General features: G+C 38.8%; 1 protein-coding gene across 4 annotated transcripts in view; it reads right to left on the bottom strand.

Annotated features, from left to right (window-relative positions):
• Positions 1-12,235, bottom strand: part of Fhip1a (FHF complex subunit HOOK interacting protein 1A) — a 264,660-nt gene that overhangs the window by 204,694 nt on the left and 47,731 nt on the right. Inside the window, exon 1 of one of the 4 annotated variants that reach the window (XM_013160162.3) lies at positions 4,539-4,788. The exons of the other annotated variants lie outside the window; for them this stretch is intronic. The gene's annotated coding sequence lies outside the window, so the exon portion shown is untranslated. Of the gene's footprint in view, positions 1-4,538; positions 4,789-12,235 lie in introns of those variants that run through there. 4 annotated transcript variants of the gene reach the window in all.

Here is a 12,235-nt window from a genome sequence, read left to right as displayed (position 1 = left end):
GCTGGTGTAAAACATCACTCTGTACTGCTGATGGTACACAGGTACAGCACACACAATTGTGTATGGCATATAATCTTGATAACAATAATAAACAACTGGGTTACTGTTTGTTATGGATTAAAAACTGGTAGTCAACTTAAAGCCAGCTGGGTTACATCAGCATGGTGCTGAGTGTAGATGTTCCACCTGAAGAAAACTGCCAGCATAAGTAGAGACGTGGAGAAAAAGTTATCTGTTGAGGCATTGTGGCTTCTCCATGTTGCTGTCTGAGCTGTTGGTTTTCCTGGAGAAGCTCTGGTCCTCACACTGAGCACTGCTTCCTGGCTCCAAGGGGAAGACGTGTGCTGCTTGGTCTCCAGGATGAACTTGTCACGCTGGCTTCCTGGTATGTACTCAACTGTGCTTATCATCGGAGGAGGTCAGGGCCTCCCTGTTTCTGAGGATGACTGTGGTGCTTTTCAGGACAGCCCTGGTCCTTTTATTGAGAGACTTCTCAGCTCCAGCTTAGAACCTTCGACCTTCCAGCACAGCTCCTTCACCCCACTGGCATAGACTTTCTAGGTTCTACCACTGACCTTTGGGCCTTCCCAGCACAGATCCATAAAAAAGACTGCCATGAGTCCTTCTTGTGGGCTCAAGACCTCCAGCTGGACTCATGGGAGACACTGTCATGAGCTCTGGGTCTTCATCTGGACTCATGTGGGACATTGCTGTGGGACTCAGGACCCTGCCTAAATATTCTATATCTTTAGTGTTATGGATAGATTTCCTGCATTTTCTTGTGTTAACTCTGAGTGACCATCATAAAAATAATATTATAAACTCCATGTCCTGATTCTAATTGTTCTCCGCACAACCCTTGACTACACTGTTTTATGTACTTAATCATTCTTTTAGTGTATACTCTTTCCACTTATGTACAGTGGTCTCAGTTCACTAACTTCGGAATCTGTTCTACAGTTTTGGAAAAGATGGCCATGTCTGTGAGGAAAAGACAGCCATGGTCATCTTTGTCACCTAATGTGAGTTTGCAAACCAAACTGCAAAAAAAAAAAAAAAAAAAAAAAAGCATTTCAGAGCCAAGATAACACCATATATTACAAAAAAATAAAAAATTTATCTACAAAACAGCCCCAGCAGGTTTCTCAGGAGTATTCCAGAAAAAAACATTGTTGTCACAAAAGGTGACGGTCCCCTGCACATTCCTGTACTGGCAGACTTTCCTGTGGGACAAGACTTGGGGGTGGAAGACAGTGACATTGATGACCCTGTCAGTGAAGGATCAGGCCAATGAATGCCTGTGTCTTTGTATTTAGCAAAAGTACAAATACAATAATAATGTTAAAAATAAAAATATCTTAAGGACAAAAAATATTTTTGTATATATATATGCAATGTGTTTGTTTTAAGCTACCAATTAAACAATCAAGTTTTTTAATTTAAAAGTTTATACAGTAAAAGCTTACAGTAAGCTAAGGTTAATTTATTATTAAAAAATATGAAGTCAGTGTAGGCTAAGAGCACAGTGTTTATAAAGCACACAGAATGTACAGGAATGTCCTGAGCCTAACACTCTCTCCCGGCCCACTCACTGCCTCCCCCAGAGCCATTCCCAATGCTGCGAGCACCATCTACATTAAGTGCCCTGTGAGAGGCACCATTTTTTAACTTTTATACCACATTTTTGGTGCACCTTGACATATCCAGATAGCACAGCAACATACTACACGTTTCCAGGCCAGGAGCCACAGGTTACACTATCCGGCCTAGTGTGCAGTAGGTAATGCCTTCTGACGTTCTGAAAGCACACATTGACGATCACAAAATGACAAAATCATCTAACAAAGCATCTAAGACTGTATCCTGGTTGTTAAGAGACAGAACTGTAGTCAAAACTGCTCTAGAAAATTCCCTGCTGCCCCCCATAAAATGCAATACTTTGTCAGCAAGTCCACGATTACCAGTTCTGCCTGATATTTGGGAAACACTATTGTCTGTTCAGGTAAATAGCAGAGGAAACAGTTGACTTGCATTTTACAGCCCGTACAGTAAAATACAAATGTTCATTCTCCTCACAAATAGCAGGATCAGACTGTCCATCTCATGTACACTGCAGGAATATTCTCCTCAAATCTCAATTGTTATTTTTCTTTTTTTTTTTTTTTGTCTTTATCGTTTTTATCGGTACCAGGGATCGAACTCATGACCGCACACTTGCAAGGAAGGTGCTTATGCCGCTGAGCTAAATCCTCAGCCCCCTCAATTGTTATTTCTTACCTTTTTTTTCTTTTAGCAAATGGGTCAGTAAAATACTGTAAGCATATAGTATGAATCCACTGCAATATTTACCCAATGGCATCCAAAAATGCCAGTTTTCTGAATTGTCATACTATGAATCCTTTTTTTTAAAACAAATGCATAACAAGGAAGGGGTTATATATTAACCCTGTACAAAAGAATAAATGACTGTACCATTTATCTGAAGAGATTAAGAGACACCAGACAATGAACAGGTCCACTGAGGAGAAAAGATCCAGAACACAAAGTACACCCCAGCAAAGTGGGTCCTGACGGGAAAATATGAACCCACAGAATAAGCATAGGAGGGTGGGGGTGGGGTGTGCACTGACATATTCCACAGTTCTTCACGGTCAGACCTACCCTCCATGCATTATAAAGTAGATTCCATACTCAAAGTGAGAGATGACTCTGGAAAAGGGAAAGAGAGACGGGTCTGTCAAGATACTCTGCCCACACTCAGTGAGACAAACTGGTCAAGCACACAGTCCCAAATGCTACTGCCTCCCACTCTCTCAGGTCGTAGGAACTGCCATGGCTCCAGGAGGCCAGCCGCACCCCCACATCCTTTTCCAGTCCTGTTCTCCTCACCACACCTCAGACTCCACTCAGCATCCACAGAATAACCCGACCATGTGCTGGGAAATCTGGCCCTAACCCAGAGATGCACGCATGTGTATTATCCGTTCAGTAAGTGTTTTCTCAAGTGCCTCCTCCTAAACATCTCTTCACCTGCCTTTTCTTCACTTCCTTCCTCTGTAAGCCACATTGCATTCAGCTGGTGAGCTGGGACAATGTCTGCCCTCCACCATGCCACTGGTACTGTCAGCTCCCTCTTCTGTCACGCCCCTTCTATCATTTCCACATTCCACGTCATCGTCATCTGGTTTTCTTCAACCTTCCAACTTTCTAACATGCAGCCTCTACTTCCCTAGAAGAGTAGGCAGTAGATTCAAATTTTAAAAAGGCACCAAACAAAACTGTTTAATACAAACCAAATAAACTTTATATACATTTTCATACAACTACACAATTTAAGCTCTGTTCCGTTTTCCTGGACACGAAAGCTTCAAAATCCTCCATTTTTCCACATCAGCCTTAAAATCTCTCCTCTCTTCACTCCCTCCTTCAGTGAATTCCTGACCAGCTCAGAACTCTAACTGTACTCTAACTCAGTCCACACGTATCACCATCTTAAATTCTTCAGCTGTCAAAAGCTCTGAAACTTTTTAAGCAGGCAATTTAAAAAGGCCAGTAAACCTGTTCTTGACAGGACTGGACTTAACTAACCAGACGAATGACAACTGCCTGGCTCACTACCAAGGAGTGTGAGCCGTTTAAGGACTGGATTCAGAACAGCTCATAGAACCTGAAGGATTGAATGACCTCTATATTCTATCTCCTGCTTGGTTTGTACAGTATGAACGATATGAACCTTAAAATACAAAGCAGTTTAGAAAAGTCCTTCAAGATTTAGGAAGAAGTACTCGTGATAGTGCAACAGCAGGGACTAACTAGATATGAGTAGCTATTTTTGAATGAAAATATGTAATATACAATTTTCCTAAGTATTTAGGCTCTGAAACACCTCACTAATATTTTTCAACCTTGGAGAATACAAAGACTATTTCTTTGCTAAAATATTTATCTCTTTCATACAAATTCAGACCTAATGACAGACAGTGGTAAGTTACCATAGGAAAGTGATGGTGACCCTTTCAGAGCTTTCCATGATACAAAAAGCATGCTATAGCACACATAGATCCTCTGGAAACTAATTAAAATGCAGAACATATTAAAGTTTACCCACATGTTAGTAAGTAATGGGTCAGCATTCACAGCCTCAAATAAAAAAAATTAATTTTTCACTAGTTATCCATAAATTCAAAAAGAAATGTTTGCCTACATTACAGGAAATTAAACTCTTAAAAGGAAAAAATCATAAGCATGCAAAATAGCTATTCTGAGATTCCCTTTATTTCTCTTGCCCTTAAAATTAATAATAGTGTGTCTTCTGATACAAAAAATTTCAAATGCTAAATTTCAAGTTTGTGCAAAAGCTCTCATTCCTACCCCCATCCCACCAGTCTTAAGAAACAGCTGTAGCTTTTGATAGCTCGAGAAGGGTGTTAACACTTTAAACCTCTTTAACTTCAGCCACTCTTCTAGTTTCCTGCTCTCGGAAACCACTGCTGCAAAGCAACACCAGAGATAAATAATGGAGATTAATGCAGTATTACCTTGAAGAAGCAATTAAAGTCTGAAAGCAGCAACTAAACCCCAAACCATTTGCTCCTTCACAATAGGAAACTGAAGATAATCTTGTTTACTAAATATAAATCACTTGAGATCTGGCCAAATTCTTAAATGATATTCCAGATGGAAATGCTGCAAAGCCAGGAGGTGCTTACAGAAGTATTTACTCCCAGCTCTGAAAACAAACAGGACTGGTTTTTCTTGTTGCTTCTAGGAAAGTGATCATTTTAAACCAATAGAACAATTCAGAAGAAGGGTTTCCCTAGACCCACTCATACTCTATTTTTGGTGGCATCCCCATCTGCTGCTTCCAGCAGTATCAGGTTACTTGCCACCAGGTTTGCCTCCTCCTCCTTCAGTATTTATTTTAGAGTCTTTAGGGCAGCAAAAAGCAACTCCACCAATCATTCTTACCTTATACTTTTGTAGTATATTCACATTTTTCAGGAAAAATATAAATCAAATTGGAGTCTTAATTTTTCATGTATGTTTATATACTTTTATAAATCTTGATTTTCTTTAACGCTCTGCAAGGTTTATTTATAAAGACAGGTTGTTTCCCAGGTTTCAAGTTCACATGCAGCCAGTTAGCAATAGCCTAGCTCTGCTTTCCATTTCCTTGTGTTAAAGTCACTGGGACAGCAAGGCTTGGAGAATTACAACGCACAAAAGTCAGCCACTTGTTTGTTCAAAGGTACTAGACTAACTAGTGAATATTCTGGCCATGCTGCATAGTATTCTCTATGCAGTATAACTGCATAGAAGGTCTGAGAGAAGACTTTCTCTGTGACCCTCTTTCTAAATGCCACAGGAAATGCCAGGGACCTTCACGGAGATCCACTATGCCCTAGAAAACTCTGCAGTGTGTGAACAGGAGCCGATGAGATAAAAAAAGACAAAAGCCAGTCTTGTGCCCAGTCTAAAACTTCATTTAAAGTTTTCTGTAACAGGAAACCCTGGGTTAAATCTCAGATCACATATGTTTTAGTTCTTTATTCTATAACTCTAGATAAGTCCCTCATTCTACAGTTAAGAAACTAAGTACAAAATATCCCAGCAGACCTTGTTCACTCTGCCAAAACCTGCATTACAAGCTCCTGATTTTCCACTCAGCAACACTGCACACTTCTCTCTCTCTCTCTCTCTGTCTGTCTCTCTCTCTCTCTCTCTCTCTCTCTCTCTCTCTCTCTCTCACACACACACACACACACACACACACACACACACACCTTCTGTATCTCACAACACCTATTACTTTCTTTACCCCCTACCTACTGAGGCAGGCACCTGGTGAAGAATCTTCAAGAGCCTAAACATGGGAGCAGTTTGGAGGTGTGAATGCTGCCCTTTTTCCCATCCTGGCTGGCTGCTTCTTCCATGGCCACACACCTAATCAGTGCCAACACTCTCGGTGGCTAAACCACTGACTAGCTTTTGCCTGCAGTTCAAACTTACATGGTCTAAAATCAAACCACATTACAGGGCTCAAGAACTGGAGTGAGATAAACCTAGCTTTGTCTCTGCCATTTAATGAGTCTGAGACATGGGACAGTTCCTTCTTCCAGCCCCAGTTTCATCCCAAAGATGAGGGTGAAAATAATGTATATCTTTATTGTGAAGACAAAATGAGATTGTGTATGTTCCTGGCTCTCAATGAATGTTAGGTATCTTTACTATTATTCTCGTACTCTTACTGTTAATATAAGGGGACCATAAATTGGCAGGTTTTGGACTAAATTTGAACTTTATGTCTGGTCTTCAAAATATATTTCTGTTTCGGCTTTTTATTACTTTTGGAAAGTAAAGTATTCTCTATTCTGCCACAGTCCTTACCATCTTCCTTAGACTTATATTCTTATTGTTCTACCATTTAACCTGAGGTTGTGACATACACAAACACACCCATATGCCCGTGTACCCCTGTGTGCAATGCACACACACCCCATATGCCATGTGCCCCTGTGCATGCACGCACGCACACACACAGAAGCGGGGGTCTCAATTATACAAAGGCATTTACAAAAACAGCATGTTGGATGCAGTGGCTGTAGTGATAGCCAATAATCCTAGCTCTTTGGGACACTGAGGAGGGGGATAAAATTGGAAACCAGTCTGTATAACTTAGCAAAAACCCTGATCTTCCAAGAAAATGAATGAATGAGTGAATGACTGAGTGAATGAATGAGCAAACAAATAAACAAAAACATCATAGAATTAGGGCAGCCAGACATGGCCATATGAAGGAACCACTAATTTCCAAAATGGTTAAGACCTCAAGCAGCTAAAAGATAGGTACACGTGTCACAAGTGTGGGATAAGAATAAACTTCCAGGAATAGAGAATTTGTGAGAGTCTTCAAAAACACAGTGTCTCACTGATCCCTTTTGTAATCTGACACAAAATGACAGCAAATGTAAAAACAGATTCAGGAAATGTACCTCAAAAGGCAGGACTTGCCAGAAGCAAACTGGAGAAAGCTGTAATGCTAGCTACTTGAGAGGCTAAGGCACAAAGATAGCAAGCCTAGACCAGTCTGGGCAACTTAGTGAGATCCTGTCTCAAAATAAGTTTTTGTGGATGTGGCTTAGTGGCAGAGTATTAGCTCAGCATGTGTGCAGCCCTAAACCCAACCTCCAGTATTGGGGAAGAAAAATAAACCATGGCTCTTCTCAACACAAGGCCACTGCCAATTAAGTTTCTTTTTCCAAATGCACCTATCAGTGGTCAAGGTCTTAATATCACCTGAGCTTTGCACATACCAAAAAACTAGGTTGTCTGAAATTTTATATTTTTCTATTTTTACTAACTTAAGTCCATGAAGATTTACCATTAGTAATAAAAAAACCCTAGTAATTAAGAAAGCATGGATGCATACCTAAATAACATCATTTCTCAAAAAAAAAAACACTGTAAAAAGAACTCAAAAGTTATGTACTTTTGGACTGTAAAAGTAATTACATGTTACAGAGATTTAGCCATATCATAAGATTAAATAACTATAACTCTTTATTAGAAAATTTCCATCTCCTATTATTCCCCATTCTCTGAACATATTCTCTTTAAAATAAGATCATTTAAGGCTGAGCATATAGTTCAGTGGCTAAGCTCTTTGTGCCTAGCAGAGAAATAGTCCTGACTTTTTTCCCTGGCACCACAAAATTAACAGTAAGAGGTCATTTGTCTTCAAATATTCTAAAATAAATACAAATGGGCTTCTTTCAAGGTTTGTAAAACTTTTCAAAGTAACTGCACAGCAACAGGCAAAGTCAAAATAATCATCACAATAACCACTACAATGACCTTTTATAAATCCACTTATTTTTTATGGAACGTGATACTCTCGGATCTGAGAATGGAAAGTAAATACTGATGTTCCTTATTTAACAACCTACCTGTTTATGACTCTTAGGACTTGCAACCCATCTTTTTTTTGTAGAGTTCTGTATCTTGTTTATAGAGCCTCAATGTCCTTTTTGTGTACAGTACACCTTTTTATACAATACTGTAACTTTGCTCATTGAACTAGAGTACAATAATTTTACATTGTTATACATTATAGTATTGCATGTAAGAGTTATGCAAATAAAACTAAAGTTGTCAAGTTGCAGTTTCCTTTGATCATTTCTTTGTTCTGGATTGTAATGTATATACTATATATAATTCCTCTGTTTAGCAACCAATTTATTTAAGGACCTAATCATAGGAACTTAACTCAGTCATTTAAAAGAGCAATGTCTGTATAAAGTCATTCACATGGGGGGAAAAAAAGCAAGGTTATTTCCAGGTAACCACTATAGGTGATTTCTTTTTTATGTTATGTGTTTCTCAAGTCTTCTATGCTACTAAATCTATCAAATGCTCTACTTCATTATCAGATGAAAAATGTTCATTTATATATTAACAAGACGGTACGTAACCACTATTGGAGGATCAGGGCTCTTAAGGAGTCCATTAAGAATGAGGGGTCAGTGTGCAGAAAGTGGCTCTTGACCCAGCACTCCTCGTTTTCCCTCTGTCTCTTTCTGAGCTGTTTCAGACCAAGGCCCCTCCCCAGAGTGCCAGAGTTCTTACGCCTGAATCACACAGTGTGGTCCTTTCTGAAAGCCTCTAATACTTCAGGCTGCTTTCATGTGAGCTGAGTTTTGTGTTTGTTTTATATGCCTCTACAGAGCTTAGCACAGCTCTCAACACACAGCAGGTCTCTGATATCTATTTGTTAAACATAAATGAAGCAACTCATCAATCAATTAATTAACAGTAAAGTAAACCCAGCCTTCCACTCTCTTCTTTAGAAGCAGCGCTGTATCAGGTGCACTAACAAAAGACTGAAATGCAGTCACCAGGATCAGAACGACTGATGGAAAGGCTTTCAGAAAACACTGCAGCATGGAAAGAAGGTTTCTGCCTGAAACATCTCTGACCATACAAGAGCAAAAGACCTAAAGTGTGACATCTCAAGAAGGCCATGTAAACAATTTCATCTCCTCCCACCATTCTTTTGGAAAGCCTGCAGCGCTTGCTCTGGGCTCCTAATCCAGCTTTACTATTCCAAAGAGAATTGAATAAGCAAACAGTCTGAAGCAGGAGTGGCTGAGTCCTCCTGAGAAGTGATGCCCTCCCTCCACAACAGTGACAGCAGTGGTTATCTCAGTTTACAAAGCTTATAAAGTACTGGCACGACTGCCAGGCTTCTTAGACAAGGCACTATTACTTCACTGATGCTGAAGAGTGGTTAATAATAGGGGAGACATCCTTATATTCTTTGGCTTCAATAGCTTTAATTATCCTTTCTGTGAAGTGTCAAACCAGTGGGCACACAAATTACACAAAGAAAAATATGAGTGGTGTGTGTAAAATTACTTTTACAAGATCTTGTGATGCTATGGCTGTTGGTCCTTAACACAGTGGATTTGTTATTATAAACTCAGCAGCTTCAGAGTCAAAGTATCATCTATACAAACTGGAGTTCAGAATGGCAGGTAGCACCAGAGGGTGACTGGCATTTGACCTTTCAACAAGACTGGGCAGCTGCATCTGTTCCGAAGCATTGCCAAGAATGACTTTTGTTGTCACTCAAAGGCACCGAAAAATGCCATTGGAGTGAGGAGACATATACAAGTGAGCAAAGATGGATAAATATATAAAAAAGTAAATGATCTTTTCCATGTTCACACACAAAAGATGTATTTTTAAATATTCCTAACTCAATTTCTTTGACTCTTTTAACAACTATAATGCTATATTTAAGGTCAAACACATAGCACTCTCAGGATTTCAAAAATGCCCTTGGGGAAACACCTGTGCATTTCCCAGATTGTGTGTGTGTTTGCTGAACTGTATTGTAAGTTTTAGATCAGTGTTTAAAACAAACACAGCTGTAAATAGGAATATGAAATTTGTGCCCTGAGGAAAAAAATGCAACAATTCTACTAGCCTCTTTAGTCTGCAAAAGATTTTTCACCAAGTCTTTACAGTGGGAAATGCTGCATGTTGGCATAGCTGGTACCATATCACACAATCAGAGCTATAGGAACACAGCCCTTGTCCAAAACAGGAAAAAAACATGATTTTCAGTCTACCCACCTACATTTAAACTGTTTCTGGGGCACCTCCCATGTGATAGGCCTGAATCAAGAGCCACACAAAGAATACATCACAACCCTTTGAGAATCAACTTTCTTCAATTTAACCCAGTGACAATTAAAAACCCGAATTTCATCACCATTTACCTACAATAAAATCAGGGGCTGGGGATTTAACTCAGTGGCATAAGCACCTGCCTTGCAAGCAGGCAGTCGTGAGTTTGATCCCTGGTACCAATAAAAACAAAAAAGACAAAAAATAAAATAAATAAAATCAAAAGGGCACTGCATTATGCCTGAAAACCCAGATACCTAGTAATACCATTTTTAGGAAATGGACACATTTATGTATATTCCTAAGTAAAGGATTATGAACAAAATGTTTATTAACCATGACATTACATTCAGTTTAAAAGTGTTCAGCTATACACAGTGCCACATATCTGTAATTTCAGCTGCTCAGGAGACTGAGGCAGAAGGATCACAAACTTGAAGCTAGCCTAAACAACTTAGTGTGACCCTATCTCAAAAACAAAAACAGCTGGGATGTTACTCAGTGCAAAGGCCCTGAGTTCAATCCCCAGTACCACAAAAAGAAAAAAAAAAAAAGGTGTCCAATAAAGAAGTGGTTATATTACTGTGCATTTGTATGATGGAGAGCTACAACACAATCGTATGTCATATTTTTAAGAGTAACACTAATTGAGCAGTTACATTATGTCAGGCCTCTTCAAAATATTTCACAAGTTTGAGCATTATACTACTAATGCTCACCACAAACTTGTAAAGTAGGAATTATCACTATCCCCACTACTACCCTATTACAAATAAGAACAGTAAGCCCAGCGGGTTTAAGGACTTCCCCATGTCTGCATAAGGAAGTGGCAGGTCTGTGTAGAATATTTAATGGTATGAAAGAGTTTATACCATTATAGCAAAAGAAAAAATTTAAATGATATCCATACAGTACTAACTTTGTATAGTATCAACATATATATAGAGACATATTCAGCTCTGCAGACACAGGAACAAAACACTAGAGATACATGAAAATTTCTTTAGCTGATAAGATTACAGTGTTTACTATTATTTATACTTTTTACACATCCAAGATGTTTAATAACACAAAATACTTTTTTTTAAATAAATCTTTTTGGGGGGGGGTGGGTGCCAAATTCACAACCTTGTGCTTGCCAGGCAGGTGCTTATACCGCTGAGCTAAATTCCCTACCCCACAAAAAAATGTTTTTAAACTAAAAACTTAGTTAAGGCCTGGAAATATCTATATTTCCTTTCATTAATATGTTTATATTTTTCAAACACAGGTATTTCTCGTCTGCCAAAACACAACACTGAAAACCAAAGAATTTTTCAAATGACCACTGACACAAGATAACATCTTCAAATTTTATATTTAATAAAACCTCCTGTAAAAACTCTGTTAACCAGATCAATACACTGATTTTCAGAAAGCTCACTATGACAGAATTCCTGTTGAGGTAAATTTGAAAAACACATCTAACAAAGTAAACCACTTCATTATAGAAATTCCATCAAGTACTATCTGAAAGAATGTAACTGAAATTAAGAGCTTAAAGTATCTATACCTTCTGCTGAAGTTCAAAAATAACCAAGCATGGGATCTGGGAGGAACACATCAAGAAGCCAGTTCTCCCTTCCAGTGATCCACACAAACCACATGGGGCCCATTTTTTCCAATGTCTGCAGAGCCTAAAATATAACTATATCTAAACGTATGCTGATATTATCCAAAGTCACTGCTATATGGGTATAACTTAAATTTTTTCATTTGCTATGATGATATAAGCTCTTCCATACCATTAAATATTCTACACAGATCTGGGAGGATCTGGGAGGATCTGGCCCAGCTAGATACAACCTTCTATTAAGACTGGATTTAAACTTTCTAGCCATGAAGCAAGTAGTTTTGCTCTACCAAAAACTCCTACCATAATACCCAAATCCAAAGCAATGTGGCCAACTGAAACATTCAAAGCCATAAACCAATATAAACCTTTTATAAATTGTGTTATCTCAGGTATTTGTTATGGTGATAGAAAATGAATACATACACTTTT

Source organism: Cavia porcellus, unplaced genomic scaffold (assembly GCF_034190915.1).
Source record: "Cavia porcellus strain 051 isolate PalLab524CR breed Dunkin Hartley unplaced genomic scaffold, mCavPor4.1 scaffold_14, whole genome shotgun sequence".
NCBI lineage: Eukaryota > Metazoa > Chordata > Mammalia > Rodentia > Caviidae > Cavia > Cavia porcellus.
This window is presented reverse-complemented; position numbering and strand designations above follow the sequence as displayed.